Genomic DNA, 15,725 nt, shown 5'->3' on the forward strand with positions numbered 1-15,725 from the left:
TGTAAATACTGTAACATATGCTACAGAAAAACATTTCAAAAGGGGAGATGTCATGATATGCACACATGCACACAATGAGATACCGACAGGCAGCTAATGAACACAGAGAACAGGACATAACCAATCAGCAGGCAGAATGCTTGGGGGTGGTTTCCCATTATAAAAGGCACGAGGCACTCACACTCCATCTCTTTCCACTGGGGACATCTACAGAGTGAGTCAGGGTGTATATATCACATAACACCTCCAGCACGTGGCTAAGAGCTAGTCTGGTTCAGTCAGACAGAGTAATCACACTTCGGTTAGCAGAGAGTCGAACAGGCGCCAGAATGTGGCGACTAGGAGCTTTTCACAGTAACTTCATTGAAGCCTACTTGTGACAATAAGCGAATTTCATTTCATTTCATTTTCATAACTGTGTGACAGGTTCAATAAATGAGATTGGACTAACTTCAAGGTCTGGAGTATCTTTCAGTTAAAGCTGCATCCAGTTGCAGCCTGTGTTATCTCAGTGTGCTTAACACGACAAGCCCAACAATGCATCTCAGCCCCAAACTCAGAGTAGATTTTTCCACGCCACAAGTGTGACACTTTGCACCATAAAGCTTAAAGGTTAACTCATTGACCAGAATGTTGTGGTCATATAACACTAGGGTTGAAGCTATCTAGATTCAATTCACGTTGGATAATTTGATCTGATAGGTAGCTCTCTGTCCTGGTCTATGGATAAATGTGCAACATCAAATTCCACCACATCAATCAATAATCTGTCTTTACGTCAGAATGCTAGACCAACATAACTAGCTTATATCGCCCATCATTTTTAACAACATACACAGGCCATAAGTCAACAGTGACATAATCATATCAACTATGGTAAGAGTTAAGGCTCAAATGGCTTTCCAACTGAAATATACATGGTTGCAAGGTCAGTAATAAAAAAATACCATTTCAGAACCTTTAAGCCAATCCAAAATGAAGTGATTCCTGCCGAACTGAAGGGTAAACCTATTGTCACACAGGGCTAATGAAAGAGAGTCTATTCTGAACCATAGGATTATAGAATCCCTTCAGGGCAGAAGGAGGCCCTTTGGCCCATCAAGCCTGCACCGCCCTCTGATCGAGTACCTTACCTAGGTCCACTCCCCCGGCCTATCCCCGTAACCACACCTAACCTTTAGACACTAAGGGGCAACTTATCATGGCCAATCCATCTAACCTGCACGTCTTTGGACTGTGGGAGGAAACCGGAGCACCCGGAGGAAACCACGCAGATACAGGGAGAACGTGCAGACTCCACACAGACAGACACCCGAGGCCGGAATTGAACCAGGTCCCTGGCTCTGTGAGGCAGCAGCGCTAACTACTATGCCACCATACCAAATCTGGAGACCAGTATGATAGCTTGTTCCTGCCTACTGTTGGAATGTTTGTGCCAGCACAACCATCACAGACGATGCCCTTCTTGGAATCTAGTGCAGGTTTTATTCCATGAAAACTGCCAGGCAAGGTTTTCATTGTAAGTTTGTTTCCGGAGAAATCTGAGAAGGGAAGGATGGGCTGATGTGTGGTCTTCGTCGGCTTGATACATGACTTTGGTGCCATTGACAGATTGAAACGGAATAGCTCCAAGTCAAGTTTGGCTAACAGGCTTATCATTGCAATTCAGCAACTGAGTAATGAGATGAATGATTATTAACATTAGTGGAGTCAAACAAGGATATGTTTTTCTCCTCATCTTTTTTGCCTATGCTGAAGGAAGTCATGCCAAATCCCTGGGAGGAAGTGTATATCCAGTTGGAGGAGTTAGAAAACTGACTGTTCAATTTAAACAGATCAAGCAAAGACCAAAATTAAAGAACCCACTTCCCAGAACCTTTTTGTTTGCAGATGACTGTGGTTCAGTTTGTTCCTCCCCTCAGCACAAAAGTATCTGCATTTTCTTCCCGGGGACATTGGATCAAAATGTGTCAACAATGTATGGGGCATGGTTAACTGTGAAGAGACACAGTTCAGACGCACGTCGGCAGGTTAGTAAACTGAACTGAACTGAAAGGGCAGCACGGTAGCATGGTGGTTAGCATAAATGCTTCACAGCTCCAGGGTCCCAGGTTCAGTTCCCGGCTGGGTCACTGTCTGTGCGGAGTCTGCACGTCCTCTGTGTGTGTGCGTGGGTTTCCTCCGGGTGCTCCGGTTTCCTCCCACAGTCCAAAGATGTGCGGGTTAGGTGGATTGGCCATGCTAAATTGCCCGTTGTGTCCTAAAAAGTAAGGTTAAGGGAGGGGGGGGGGGGGGGTTGTTGGGTTACGGGTATAGGGTGGATACGTGGGTTTGAGTAGGGTGATCATTTGCTCGGCACAACATCGAGGGCCGAAGGGCCTGTTCTGTGCTGTACTGTTCTATGTTCTATAGCGAATGAAACTTATTGCTGAGAAATGTGGGCCGCAATTCTCCGGCTGTTTGTTAGTGGCGGGATTCTTTGGGCCCATTGGCAGCGCACACCAGGTTTCCCGGCAGCGTGAGGTGGCTTCAATGGGAATTCCCATTGACAGCGGCGGGAATAGCAAATTCCACCTCCAGCAAAATGCGTGCTGCCTCCTGCTGCTCAGAAACAAGTGGCTAGGGGGCTGGAAAATCCTGCCCATGAAGTGATCCATTTTGGAAGGAATACTAAAGAGAAGACATAAAGATTAAATCACAAAACGTTTTTCACTGCAGTGAAGTAAAGTGGTTTGGGTTTAAAAGGCATGAGGGGCACGATTCAGCAGACTTGAAACGAAGGATGCGATCTTCCCAAAAGGAAACAAAGTCCTCAAGCAAGCGCGTTTAGCCACATGTTTCCCAGCACTCGCAGTGCCGAGATACACATGGCTATTCAACACAACTCATTTTGAATAAGGGGTCTGAATGGGGAACGAGTGGCTAAGGCTGCACATGGCTCCGTTTTTTACAATGGGGAGCTCCGCTGCACCAGCAATGCACCCATGCCCAGGAATTTCCTGACAGTGTGGGGTGCCCACAATGGGAAACCCCATTCTCCGGCTGGCAGGATGGAGAATCCCGCTGCCGGCAGGGGCACAACGCACCAGAAAACCGGCGCGGCGGGATGAAGAATCCTGCTCGGAGTGTTTTCCGCTCATGAGGCCAATGGGAAATCATGCCAAATCTTCCAATCCCGGCCTCATTAATTATGCAAACAGGTGTTTGCGCCGTGTTCGGTGGTGGAGCAGGCCTAATGGCACATAGTTCACCATCCTATCTGGGGGCCATCCTATCCAGAGGCCTTATTGAAAAGGCGTCCAACATCACTGATCCACTTTTCGAAAAATTATTTTTATTCGGTTTTTAATATTTTAACATTTTATACATAAAACAAAGCAATGCAAAATATCAAGAAGAACAAACACCCAAGGGCAGCACGTTGGCGCAGTGGGTTAGCCCTGCTACCTCACGGCGCCGAGGTCAAGGTTCAATATTGGCTCTGGGTCACTGTCCATGTAGAGTTTGCACATTCTCCCCTTGTTTGCGTGGGTTTCACCCCCACAACCCAAAAGATGAGCAGGCTAGGTGAATTGGCCATGCTAAATTGCCCCTTAATTGGAAACAAAGACTTGGGTACTCTAAATTTATTTTAGAAAAAGAACAAACCACCCCTCAGTCCTCCAACCAATACCCCAATAACACAACAAAATCCTCCTCTCCCCCCTCCCCCCACCACCCCTCTTCCCTTAGCAGTTGATGGTAACCATCTCTTTAAAGCATAGAAAAAACAGTTCCTTCTCTTGTGAAACCCTCCAACGCCTTCCTCAAAGCAAACTTAGCTTTCTCCAAAGTCAGGAAATCCATTAAGTCCCCAAGCCACACTGAGGTACAGGGCGGAGAAGCTGACCTCCACCCCAACAGACCCCGCAAACAAGCAATCAGCGAGATGAAGGATAAAATATTTGTCCCCGCTCCCGTCTGGAGCTCCGGCAAGTCTGACACCCAAATATGGCCCCCAGGGGACTGGGCTCCAAACTTTCGCCAACATTGGGCAGGACCAGAACCCCAACCTCACACAAGAGATTAAGGCATTCACCCTCTGCAATACCTCACACCACAACCCCTCCTCCAGCGCTACTCTCAACTCCTTCTCCAACTTGACCTTAACCCCCTCAAGCGACACCATATCCTCCTCCAAAATCTTCCCGCCTATCACCCAGATGACCCCCCCCCCCCCCAACCCCATCACTGACAACACCCACTCCAACAACTAGATGGGTAGGGCCAACAGAAACATCGCAAAAACCTTTGTTGTATAGTCCTGCACCTGCATATATCAAAAGGCACAACACCCGCCTCCTGCCCGGAATTCCAAACTTCTCCATCAACTCCTCCAGACTTGTAAACTGCACTTTGAAAAATTATTCCTTCTTTCCATCTCCTCCTGCTCCTCCCACCTCTGAAACCTATCAACCAGTCTTGCCGGCTCAAAGAGATGGGGCGGGATTCTCTCAGCCCACGCCGGGCCGGAGAATCAGCGGGCCGGGCACGAATCGCAAGACGAGGCCCCGACACCGGTCCACCAATTCTCCAGAGAGTGGAGAATCAACGGCATTGCCGTCGGTGCGGTGGGTGCAGCGTCAGTCGGGGGCCGCTGTATGCGGCCCCCCCCAGGCGATTCTCCGCCCGGGATGGGCCGAGTGGTTGCAAAAAAAATCCGAGTCCCACCGGCGCCGTTCACGCGTGGTCTTACCCGGCGGGACCTCGGCGTGGATGCATCCGGGGGTGGCCTGGTGGGGGAGAGGGTAGTCCGAACACGGCATGGGCCGCTCCAGTGCCGTGCTGGCCCCATATAGGGGTCAGAAACGCTGCTCCTGAGGCAGCACTTTAGGTTGGGGGTGGGGTCAAGTTGATGCTGATCCGAGAGAATCATGGGTGGGAATCTCTGATCCTGAGGCAAAGTGTTGACGCCGTCGTGAAACGATCGAACCCCGGGGGGTGCCCCCACGGTGGCCTGGCCCGCGATCGGGGCCCCCCGCTCAGACTCCGGGCCAGTGCCCTGGCTGCACTAGTTTCTTCCGCGTCCGCCACGGCCTCCGCCATGGCGGAAGCGGAAGAGAACCCCACATCGCGCATGCACCGGCAGTGACGTCAGCGGCCAGCTGCCGCTGACGTCACTGCCGGCACATGCGCGGACCGGCGAAAGCCTTTCGGCCAGCCCTGCTGCCGGGGGCGACGAATTTTTGCGCCGGTCTTCTGGTGGCAACCGCTCCGGCGCGGGGCTGGCCCCCAAAGGTGGGGAGAATTCCCCACCTTTGGGGAGGTGCGACCCCTGAGTGGTTGGCGCCACTCCCCTACTCCGGGACCCTCCGTCATGCCGGGTAGGGGAGAATGCCGCCCCTGATCTGTGATGATGTGCATCAATCGAAGATCCCGCTGTAAATTCACACTTAACCCCCCCAAAACCTGCCATTGGACCCACCGGGGGCTTGGGAGAATTCCATTCATGGAGAGGGGACAGAACACTTGTTTATATTATAACATGGCTGGAACTGAGAAACCGATTATCTCCCCCAAATGAGAAGCTTAAGAGTAGATTTGATAAGAGGAGTTCTAAATCACGAGGCATACATTTAGCTCCATCACCAATAGAGCAAATGGCGAGATCAGAAGAAATATGGAATGCCATACCAAATACTGTGGTGAATGCAGAATCCATAATTACGTTTAAATGAGAAATGGATAAATATTTTTTTTAATGACATTTTACAAGAAGGTACGGAAATAGAACTAACTACATAGGTCTTTCAGAGAGTCAGCACAAATGTAACTACTTAAATGGCCTCCTTCTGTGTTGTAAATGTTTTAGATTTCCAGTCAAAAATGAATCATGAAGCCAGAAATTGTAGTATCCATCAGTTGAAGAAGATTGAGGCTATATTCCAGTCAGAATTTAATGCCCAACCAACATCGTTCATTGAGGAAACACAGCTGGGCTCAGTCCAACAGTTTACTTCCCTGGGCAGAATACCATCACCAGATGCACATCTGGAAGAAAAAATGTTTGATCAAGCAAGGAAGGTCTGCTCTACAATGGTTATCTGAAGAAAACAAAATGTATGGGATGAACATGAGCTGAAATGTAAGATTGAAGTGTTTAAAGCAATGGCACCTTTTTTCTATAGACTTGTTATAGACAGTCCATTCAAAAAACTTTGAACACATCCACCTTCTCTCTGATGAGTAAACTGGCACAGCCAGATTGCACCACTGAGATCCTGGCTCATGGTTGCTTGCTGATCAAGACTCAACTGCTACGACTTGATGATATTGAGTGACAAGACTGCCTGACACTACCTTCATTTCTCAGCTGAAAGAGGGAAAACGTGACCATGGAGGACGGTTCGTTTATTAATAGATCATAGAATTTATAGTGCAGAGGAGGCCATTCGGCCCATTGAGTCTGTACCAGTCCCTGGAAAGAGCAGCTCTATCTAAGACCGCACCTACACCTTGGACGGGATTCTGCAGGAAACGGCGAGGCGGGCAACTGCGGTCCAAAGGTGTGGTGTGAACCACTCCGGCGTCGGGCTGCCCCGAACGTGCAGAATTCTCCGCACCTTCAGGGACTAGGCCGGCGACAGAGTGTTATGCGCGCACCGGCCGATGCGGAAGGGGCTTGGCACCACACCAACCAGCGCCGAAGGGCCTCCACCAGCCAGTGCGAGTTAGCACATGCGCGGGAGCGCCAGCATGTGTAGGGGAGTTCATCGCGTCAGCCATCACGGAGGTCAACAGCAGCCGATGCAGAGGAATAGAATGCCCCCACGGCACAGGCCCGCCCGCGGATTGGTGGGCCCGATCGTGGGCCAGGCCATCGTGGGGGCCCCCCCTGGGGCCAGATCCCGCCATGCCCCCCCCCCCCCACCCCACCCCCGCGAGGACCCCGGAGGTCGCCCGCGGAACCAGGTCCGACCAGTAAGTATCTGTTGTAATTTACGTCGGCGGGACCGGCCTAAAACGGGTGGCCACTCAGCCCATCGCGGCCAAAGAATGCCAGGGGGGCCGCTGCTAGCGGCCGCCGACTGGCGTGGCGCGATTCCCGCCTCCACCAAATCCCCGGCGCCGGAGAATTCGACAGCCGGTGGGGGATTCACTCCGCCCCCACGGCGATTCTTCGACCTAGCGGGGGGGGGGGGGGGGTCGGAGAATCCCACCCCCTATCCCCGTAACCCATTAACTCCACTTGACCATTTTTTGGACACTAAGGGCAATTTAGCATGGCCAATCCACCTAACCTGCACATCTTTGGACTGTGGGAGGAAACCAGAGCACCCAGAGAAAGCCCACACAGACACGGGGAGAACGTGCAGACTCCGCACAGACAGTGACCCAAGCCGGGAATGAAACCTGGGACCCTGGAGCTGCGAAGCAACAGTGCTAACCACTGTGCTGCCGTGCCGCCCATGCGTATTGCACTGACGCAGTGGAAAATAATCTTAAATTTAAAATGAAACGTGGAATCCCATGAGCAGTCTTTTCCACACCAAGTCAGGTGCTATAATTCCACTCACCATAGGGTAGATTTTCATTGTCACCATTTCGCCACTAATCTGGAATGAAAATGAGGTGCTATCTGTGTTGCCCTTTTATGGCTTGGGTGTTGAGGATGAAATTCTGCCTAAGTATGCTGAAGTTGTACAGAGAATGTGGGAATTAAAGGAGAAAGAGAAATTGTGCATCACACTGCAGCAATCCATTCTTAAGTTGCCTCTGCTAAAGTGTGGCTGCAACTGTGTCTCATGTGCCAATGTGCATCAAAAACCCATGAGAGATGCGCACCACCTCAATGCCTCAAGAAATGTCTGATCAATGTGCTTGCAGCATCCAACAAACAATGCTAATGGTCTCGGAACGATATGGATGAACATCAGTGGACATTTCATGTTTGGTGCCACCCCACTAAATGTCACTTCCCCTTTATGCTCACTTTGTTGTGAAGTCCAGATTCTTTTTATTAGCTGCTCCAGTTCTTAAAATGTCTTCACTCCATTTCACAAAGCTTAGGGTTCTCCAATGTCACACGCAATTCTCCAATTTAAAGAACAGGCTAAAAGATATGTTTCGAAGTCTCTGTTAATGCCACTCTTGAGCAAGCAGGCTAACGTGATTTGCATCTCTATTTCCCGCTGCTTGGACCCTCTTTTGTGATCGCGCTGACAAGACCAGCAACTTACTGTGAAGGAGCCTGCAGATTTGAACTGACATTCTGCCCCATGCATTTTGGATCATGTAGTATTAATTACCATTGTCACTGTCTTCACTCACACTTTCAGTGTGTGTGCTTTTGTGATTGCGTTTGATTTCAAAAGCAGATGACTGTTGCTCCTTCATAGAATCGCTTCCGAGCTTTAACAGCAACTGGAAAAATTGGCTGATGACTCTGCAGTGATTTTATTGTAAAATGCTTCATTTATCATGTTGGAGTAATACATTGTTATTGTCACAATTGTGCCTTTACTTGACTGCAGACTGGTCTGTGTATTGATTCCATGCAATGTGATTAATTAGTTGCTTTGGCAAAGAGGATTTTGGCACCAGTAAAATATTTTGTAGCCAGAAGATATGCACAGTAGAGTTAAAGGTATGTTTCTGCCATGCTCTCAGTAGCTCGCTACCAAACTCATTGGTGTACATCAACTTGTATGTCACCCTTCAGAAAAGTTCTAAGATGCCTTAAAAGCACTTTGAGCTGAAGAAGGAGTGACCAAAAACTTGACCAAAGTTTTGGCTTATAGGAGGATAGGGTGGCGGAAGGGCATATGGAGTCAATCTCAATGTGTGAAGTGTAGGTTGTTGAAGGCATGGCAATCAATGATAAAGAGAGAGAGAGGGATATGCCCCTCAGAGATTTAAACACACGTCGAAAGTTTTAAATTGAAGGCATGTGCCAGGGTGGGGGTGGGGGAGGTCCTCCAGAAGCATACTAATTTTAACAGTACTGACTGAGGCAAGTGTATCACTGTTTATTCCCTCCTCTAAATCATGTGAGTGTTGAATCCTGAAATGGGAATTCTGGTCGATGTTTCCTTCCCCAGCCCAAGAGCTCCGATTTAATTGTTTTAAAAAAATATTTAGAGTACCATATTATTTTTTTTCCAATTAAGGGGCCATTCAGCATAGCCAATCTACCTACCCTGCACATCTTTTAATTGTGGGGGCGAGACCCAGACAGACACGGGGAGAATGTGCAAAGTCCACACAGACAATGACCCAAGGTTGGGACCGAACCTGGGTCCTCAGCACCACAGGTAACAGTGCTAACCACTGCGCCACCATGCCGCCCAATAATTGCAACACTTATATTGCTACACTGGCTGAGATCCAACAAATCCATCATAAGCTAGAAATTGAACCTGTGTCCTTCCAGTCTCTGTGATTGGCTCAGTCGAGCACCCTTTTACCACTTATCCAATGGGGGAACTTTGACAGTTAGATTTTTTAAATAAGTCTTGATTTGTCTTATTTCCCTCCATCACCAAAACCTATAGCAAGGGGAGTACAGAGCTATAGTTCCTTCAAAAAGCTCAACATCTTGACGTTGTAATGTGCCTCTCCACCTATTTGCGCCTTGCTGTCATTTTTCTGACAGCACTTGGCACAGTAATGCAAACACTACTGAGTCTGTCCTCATCAATGTGGCTGGTGATTTGATCGTGCACTACTTTAAGAACATTTTGTATCCAATTTCATTCCAAAGAAAAGAAAATCTTGGAAGATGTATCTTGATGCACTTATTTAGTTGCCCTGATGGAGAACTGGATCAGCTGAATTCAGTCTGTGTAAGTGGGCAATGCAGTTCCTATCCGCTGTTGTTTTGGTAACTGGGACCTTTAGTGTGTCTGAAAGAGCCTTAAGTGCTTATGACCACAGTAATGAATGAAAATGGCTCCAGAGCACTCCATTAGTTTGAATTGTCACCTTAGCAATAAAGTGCTGCCAGCAAAAGTGGGAGGAAGATCCTGTAAGTAAGAATTGTGTGCAGTATTTACTGTACAACACTTATGTATTATTTATGAGACGAGATCAAGCTGGAGCTTGTCCCAGTTACAAATGAAACTAAGGTTTGTGTTTTAAAGCTACAATGTTTGTCAGAGAAAAAAAAACTTAAAAGATGTTCCCAGTTCTCATTTAGGGCCTATTTATTCTCTGCAGGTTGTGACTGTCTTTTCTTGCACAGTTCCCAAAGGTGATATTTTAAACCAGTGAAAACAAAACCATTTTGTATATGTGTGAAGTAACACCAAATGGGCTGTTGCATGGCTCAGGGTTCCAGGGAATCTGATTGTCAGATGACACAGACTTGAGAATAAAAGCAGGGTTGCACCTCATGACCGTGTTGCCGCAACTTGCACTTTTTTAAAATTGGGAAACATAAGGTAAAGAAGCCTAGTTCAGGGTACCATCAAGGTTCCAGGGATCCACAGACGTAAAGATAAAAGCCAAGAAGTTATGGTTCGGGATAGCAAGCTGAGGTAACTTGTAAGAGGAAACAAAACCAGGCACCCCATAGCTTTGATATCTAGGAAAGAGTGGGTTTAGGGAGGCAACATTGCGATTGATGAGCTTGAGGGTGGTATTTTCCACCCCTGTCTCTGTGGGTTCCCCTGCCAAGGATGCGGCGAGCCAGCCAAAGGTCCATTGACTTCTGCGGGACCAGAAGTTCCTGCCAGCTCGAGGGAACAGAAAATCCCGGCCACATTGCCAGGATGTAGAGAGGAAGAAAAGAATAGGAGGTTAGGAGGAACAAGAGAAGAAAGTTCCTAAGGAGCAATAACCATGGGGAAATGTGAGAAAATTGAGAGAGAGTGAGTGACTGAAATTCAGGGGTCTAACACAAGAGGTAAGCCATTATCACTGAAGTCAGAGAAATTCTGGACCCCCTCACTCTGCAGTCATTCACATTACTACCAAGGTGCCAATTTTGCATTTTTTGTGCACTGGTGATCGGGCTGGGTTTGCCCTGCCCAGGTGTTGGGGGTTGGCGGGGGGGGGGGGGGGGGGGGGGGGGGGGAGAGAGCTCGGTAGTCGCTTCGGGGGCCTAGGAAATCAGGACATTCGATCTCCCTCTTTACTGAGGAGTTCCGGCGAGCGTGTTCCCCTCTGAGGCCCCTTATTTAACGCAAGTAGCAATGTGTAGCCTTGTGTTTCTTGGCATTGTGAGTGCCGGGAAACACGTGGCTAAACACCCTCACTATGGGACTTTGTTCCCATTTAGTTGAAACACGCCCATTGTGTACCTCGAGAAGTATACTTATGTAAGTAGAGAAAGTGGAACCTAGGGATAGATATTTATAATTTTCAAGGCAGAGCAGCACCAATCAAAACTACTTTCAATATTGGTGAGATTGTGTATAAGCTTCATAAGATATCCCATTGCTCTTGGTGAACCCACTTCATTGCATAAATTGATGTTCTTTGCCCCAGGTGGTGATGGAAGGGCACTTTCCAGCAGAAATAATCTGCCTCCGAATCAGTTCTGCAGCAACTTCTACAAAGGTTACAATAATACTGCAGGGGGGGGAAAGAAAGCACTTCTAACATCGACTCAGGCACTGCCCTGAGTTACTGTAGTTCAACTGTCCCCATATCTCACCATATGCAGTTTAGCAGCTTGCTTAAGCCTGCAGGAATTGCCAGTCGCCTTGGCTTAGGAATTGATGACTCTGAATTCTCTGGCTGATGTTGTAGGCAGTTCAGATGCTGTCTTTAAATCCATATGTTGTTATTTTTACAAACTGCTTGCATTTTAACTAGGCTTAATTTGCAGCATTTACATTTTGGATAAACTAAAAAAAGACAACTGTTCTGATTGTAGAGAAATGCCAGAGAAGTGGATGCTTTTGCATAATTGTTGGATCTACTGATGATCAATCAAGTATAAAGGGGATAATAGGTTTTAACATTCTAATTATTGTTACTCTGTATTGTTCAGTAGATTTACCACCAAGCTGAAGGATGTCCTAGGTGATTTTTTGTTCTGCAGCCCATATTTGTTGATGCCGATTTTACTCTAGACTCCAATCTTTTCCCCTCTCTGTTGTAGTAATTCTCATCTTTGCCTATTTTGTTGTTAGATTTCAGTGTTCTAGCATTTCGAATTGCTGAATATTTAGTCAAATAGCACTAAATCTAGAGGGCAATGTTGAATCAGTTACCTATTTTGACTGACCCCGATGAGGGCTACAAATATCTGAGATCAGATTTTCGATGTGTTTGCCAACTTTAACTCTTGTCACTAAAAGAGATTTTAGTTCGAATGAATCCAATACACTATTTCCAGTGGAACAAGGCCAGTTATAGGTGACATTATTTGGAGGGGGTGTTGGGGGGGGGGTTCCATGACCTGGCATGTGGATGACAATGTGATGGAAAATCATTTATGTCATTTTTCAAGTGTTGGTTGTCACAGTCAAGTTGTGTTTTACTTGGTCCTCATAAATGAAAGCCCCCTTCAACAAACTGTGCCAGCTTCAATCTGAATGCAGATACGATCAAAGTCCACAGCTAAAGAGAATATGATTTAATCAGACCACATACAGTAGCTGGAAGTTGAACTGTAGAATTGAATTTAAAATGTTTCTATATGGAGATTCTGACGGAGATATTAGATTTTACCGTTGTTTGATGCTCAGACCCAACCACCATCATATTTTATTGTAGTCATAGCAATATTGGTAAAATGTTAAGTAGTTTGTCAAAAATGATTTGATTTCCTTTATACTTGACAGGCACCTTGATGTTAATGCTGGATCATGGCCAACTTAAAATTGTCAGAAAGTAAAACATGATTTTAAAAAAATGAAACAAATCAAGTTCAGAATTAAGATTTTTAGATTTTGAGCTATATAGCCCAGAAGGAACATGAGAGAAAACGATTTGTTGCTAATATAAAGCGAGTTGTAGACGGAGAAGGTAAATGTGCTGTGATTATACCTAAACCCTGAATATTCGATGCACAATCCTCAAGCTTGTCCTTTTTTATCTGCAGTCATATGGTTCTGTTGTTCAATCTATAACTGCTTTGACGACTACTATAGATTCAAAATTCTTCTCAAACATTTTTGGCTTGACTCTCAAGGATGAGGCTCAAAAATATTACATATTTGATAAGAAATCTTACGGAATTGGATATTTTACATGAAGCAATTTGTAATATAAATGCTGTCTAGATTCTTGGATGATCCGTGGAACTTTTTACACAAGTGTTCTTGAGTTAAATCCAGGTTTAACTCCAAAGCAGAGGTTGCCTGAAAAAAGGTGGCCTCGAACCTCAGTCTTCCCTTCTGATCTTGTACAATTCTCGATATGATTCTGAACTTTACAAGAGCCACATTAAACGGAATCCCTTTTGGATGCCACCTGCCCCTTTAAGAGAAAACCGTATAAATATACATCTTCATTAGATCATGGTTCTAACTCGTGGAACTGTGGTCATAAAATCATATACCACAGATGAGTCTCTCAACCCACAATAAAAAAAAATACTCATGGTATAAATAGAACAGATGGCTGCCAGCTGTGCAATATGACTGCTGTAGCACTCGCGAACACGACCAATGTAACCAACAAGCGGTGCTCTCGTTCACGTGGTATCGAATCATATCCCACACTTGGCAACCATGGACCACTCATTAGCCTTTCAGTATTTTTTTCTTTTTAATTATAAGTGATGCTATTTTCAAAGTATGAGAAAGGCGGCGACATCAAAGGTGCTTCCCTCTTTATCTTGAAGCGGCGGGCAATCCATGTCCTGCTCCTGCTTCGCCTAGATTCATGAAGACTCTAAACAGAAAATGTGCATCATTTGAGCGGGTCTCGATGACCGACTAAGAAACTGTCCATTGTGACTAAGGCAGATATAGCAAGTAAAACTCATAATCAAACTTATTAGCACCTAAAACTCAAAGGCCCCAGCTTTAGCCCTTCATCTGTGCTGACTTGAATGAGCTCACTTGGGACTTGGCAGTAGTGGTCAAATTTGCCCACTGCCCCTGAGCTCGGGTGAGAAAAAGAAGTCAGTCGACGTTCCCCCTTATGATTATTATGCGGCGTTGGAACTTGCATGTGTAGACATATCCTGAAGACAGGAAGTGATTTGACGGTGTCTCAGTCAAGCTGCCCACTAACACTCACCATGGAAGTACCATCGTGCAGAACAATGTTTATTTGAGAGTGTACCAAGTTGCTGCTGGCATCTGAGAAACTGGCATCTGAGATGAGTCATTACCTTCAGCACTGATGGGGAGAAAAGGGAAGACTTTCCACACAAGTCTACGACCAAATACTCATGGTGTGTTATGATACAGCACAGCTATTTGTACATTTTCACTGCATTTGAAGCAAAAAATTGGGATAGTGACACAACAGCATATGGCTGATTCATTGTCATACTGTAAAATAGAAGGATTTCCTTTGGTGCTGTTTTGCTCACATCAGTTTCATTGTTTTCAATGTAAATTTAAATAACTAATCTTAATCCTCTATGTGTTTCATAACATATTAAAAATCTAACATCAAAGTGGATTGCTGTAACCTTTTCCGGCTAATGAAATCGCCCATATAAATTTTTCATGCTGCATTTACATTCTAGTGGAAGTGCAGGCAATGCTGTCAGTGTTGGGAAGGTGTCATTACAGCATTACAAGTATACATAGGCAGTTTCCATTATAAATGTGGGCATGGGAGTAGAATAATTTAGAATGGAAATATAAAATATAGAATGCTTGTAGAACTGTAAAACGGGAACTGAGTTATGAGTGGCGATTGCCTGTAGTCATACTCAACCATTGGTGGAAATTTGGGTTTGTTAACTCCCATTTTGTGGGCATTAATAGCGCTTTTAGAGCTCCAAAATGATATATGTGGACTGTGCACACACCTATGTGGTTAACAGTGCCAGTTATCAGATTGGTGCAGATGTTAGCAGAGCATAGTGAGCACCTGAAGAACAATCAGCGTGCAATGACTATTTGAAGAGTGGAGCATCATTTAATTTGGAGTTCAGTTGCTGTTGTTTTTTTTCCTGGCTGTTGCTACAATTCTGAAAGTGTTTGGTGTGGTCTATATCTGTTTAAAGTTGCAAATATCTACAGGAGGTAGTGTGGCAAGCGTTGAAGTGTCTTTTGCTGACTTCAAGGTCTCACACAAACTAGCTGCTCTCTGACATGGGTGCACTATAGTAGACATTCCCTTGGAATACAACATGACTAGGAGTATGAATAGAGACCAACTGTTGAAAGAGAATGGAGGAGAAGAATTCTCAACAGGAGGCCATATCTGTCTGCACTAAGGCTAATGGTACAGTATGGCATTTGGAAATGTATTCACTGACCACCGTCATATTTGTCTGATCCTTGAGTTTTTGTGGCATTGTATTCAAGTCCTCACAGCTAGATGGTATTGAAATTAAATGAAAAGAAAATTGCTTATTGTCACAAGTGGGCTTCAAATGAAGTTACTGTGAAAAGCCCCTAGTCGCCACATTCCGGCGCCTGTTCGGGGACCTCCATGGATATCTGTTTCAATGCCTTTTGACCATATGTTGGAAGGGTCTCCTTCCTCCCTATATATGGAGGTACTTTCCAACTTCTCCACAAAGATGTCCAGTTCAGTATTGGTATTAAAAAAAACACATTTTTGCTAAAGCTTTTTGTCCTGCACTCATCATGACATTATCAAGA

General features: G+C 45.9%; 1 protein-coding gene across 1 annotated transcript in view; it reads left to right on the forward strand.

Annotated features, from left to right (window-relative positions):
- sox6 (SRY-box transcription factor 6) overlaps nucleotides 1-15,725 on the forward strand; it is a 757,998-nt gene that overhangs the window by 344,368 nt on the left and 397,905 nt on the right.

Source organism: Scyliorhinus canicula, chromosome 9 (genome assembly GCF_902713615.1).
Source record: "Scyliorhinus canicula chromosome 9, sScyCan1.1, whole genome shotgun sequence".
NCBI classification, from domain to species: domain Eukaryota; kingdom Metazoa; phylum Chordata; class Chondrichthyes; order Carcharhiniformes; family Scyliorhinidae; genus Scyliorhinus; species Scyliorhinus canicula.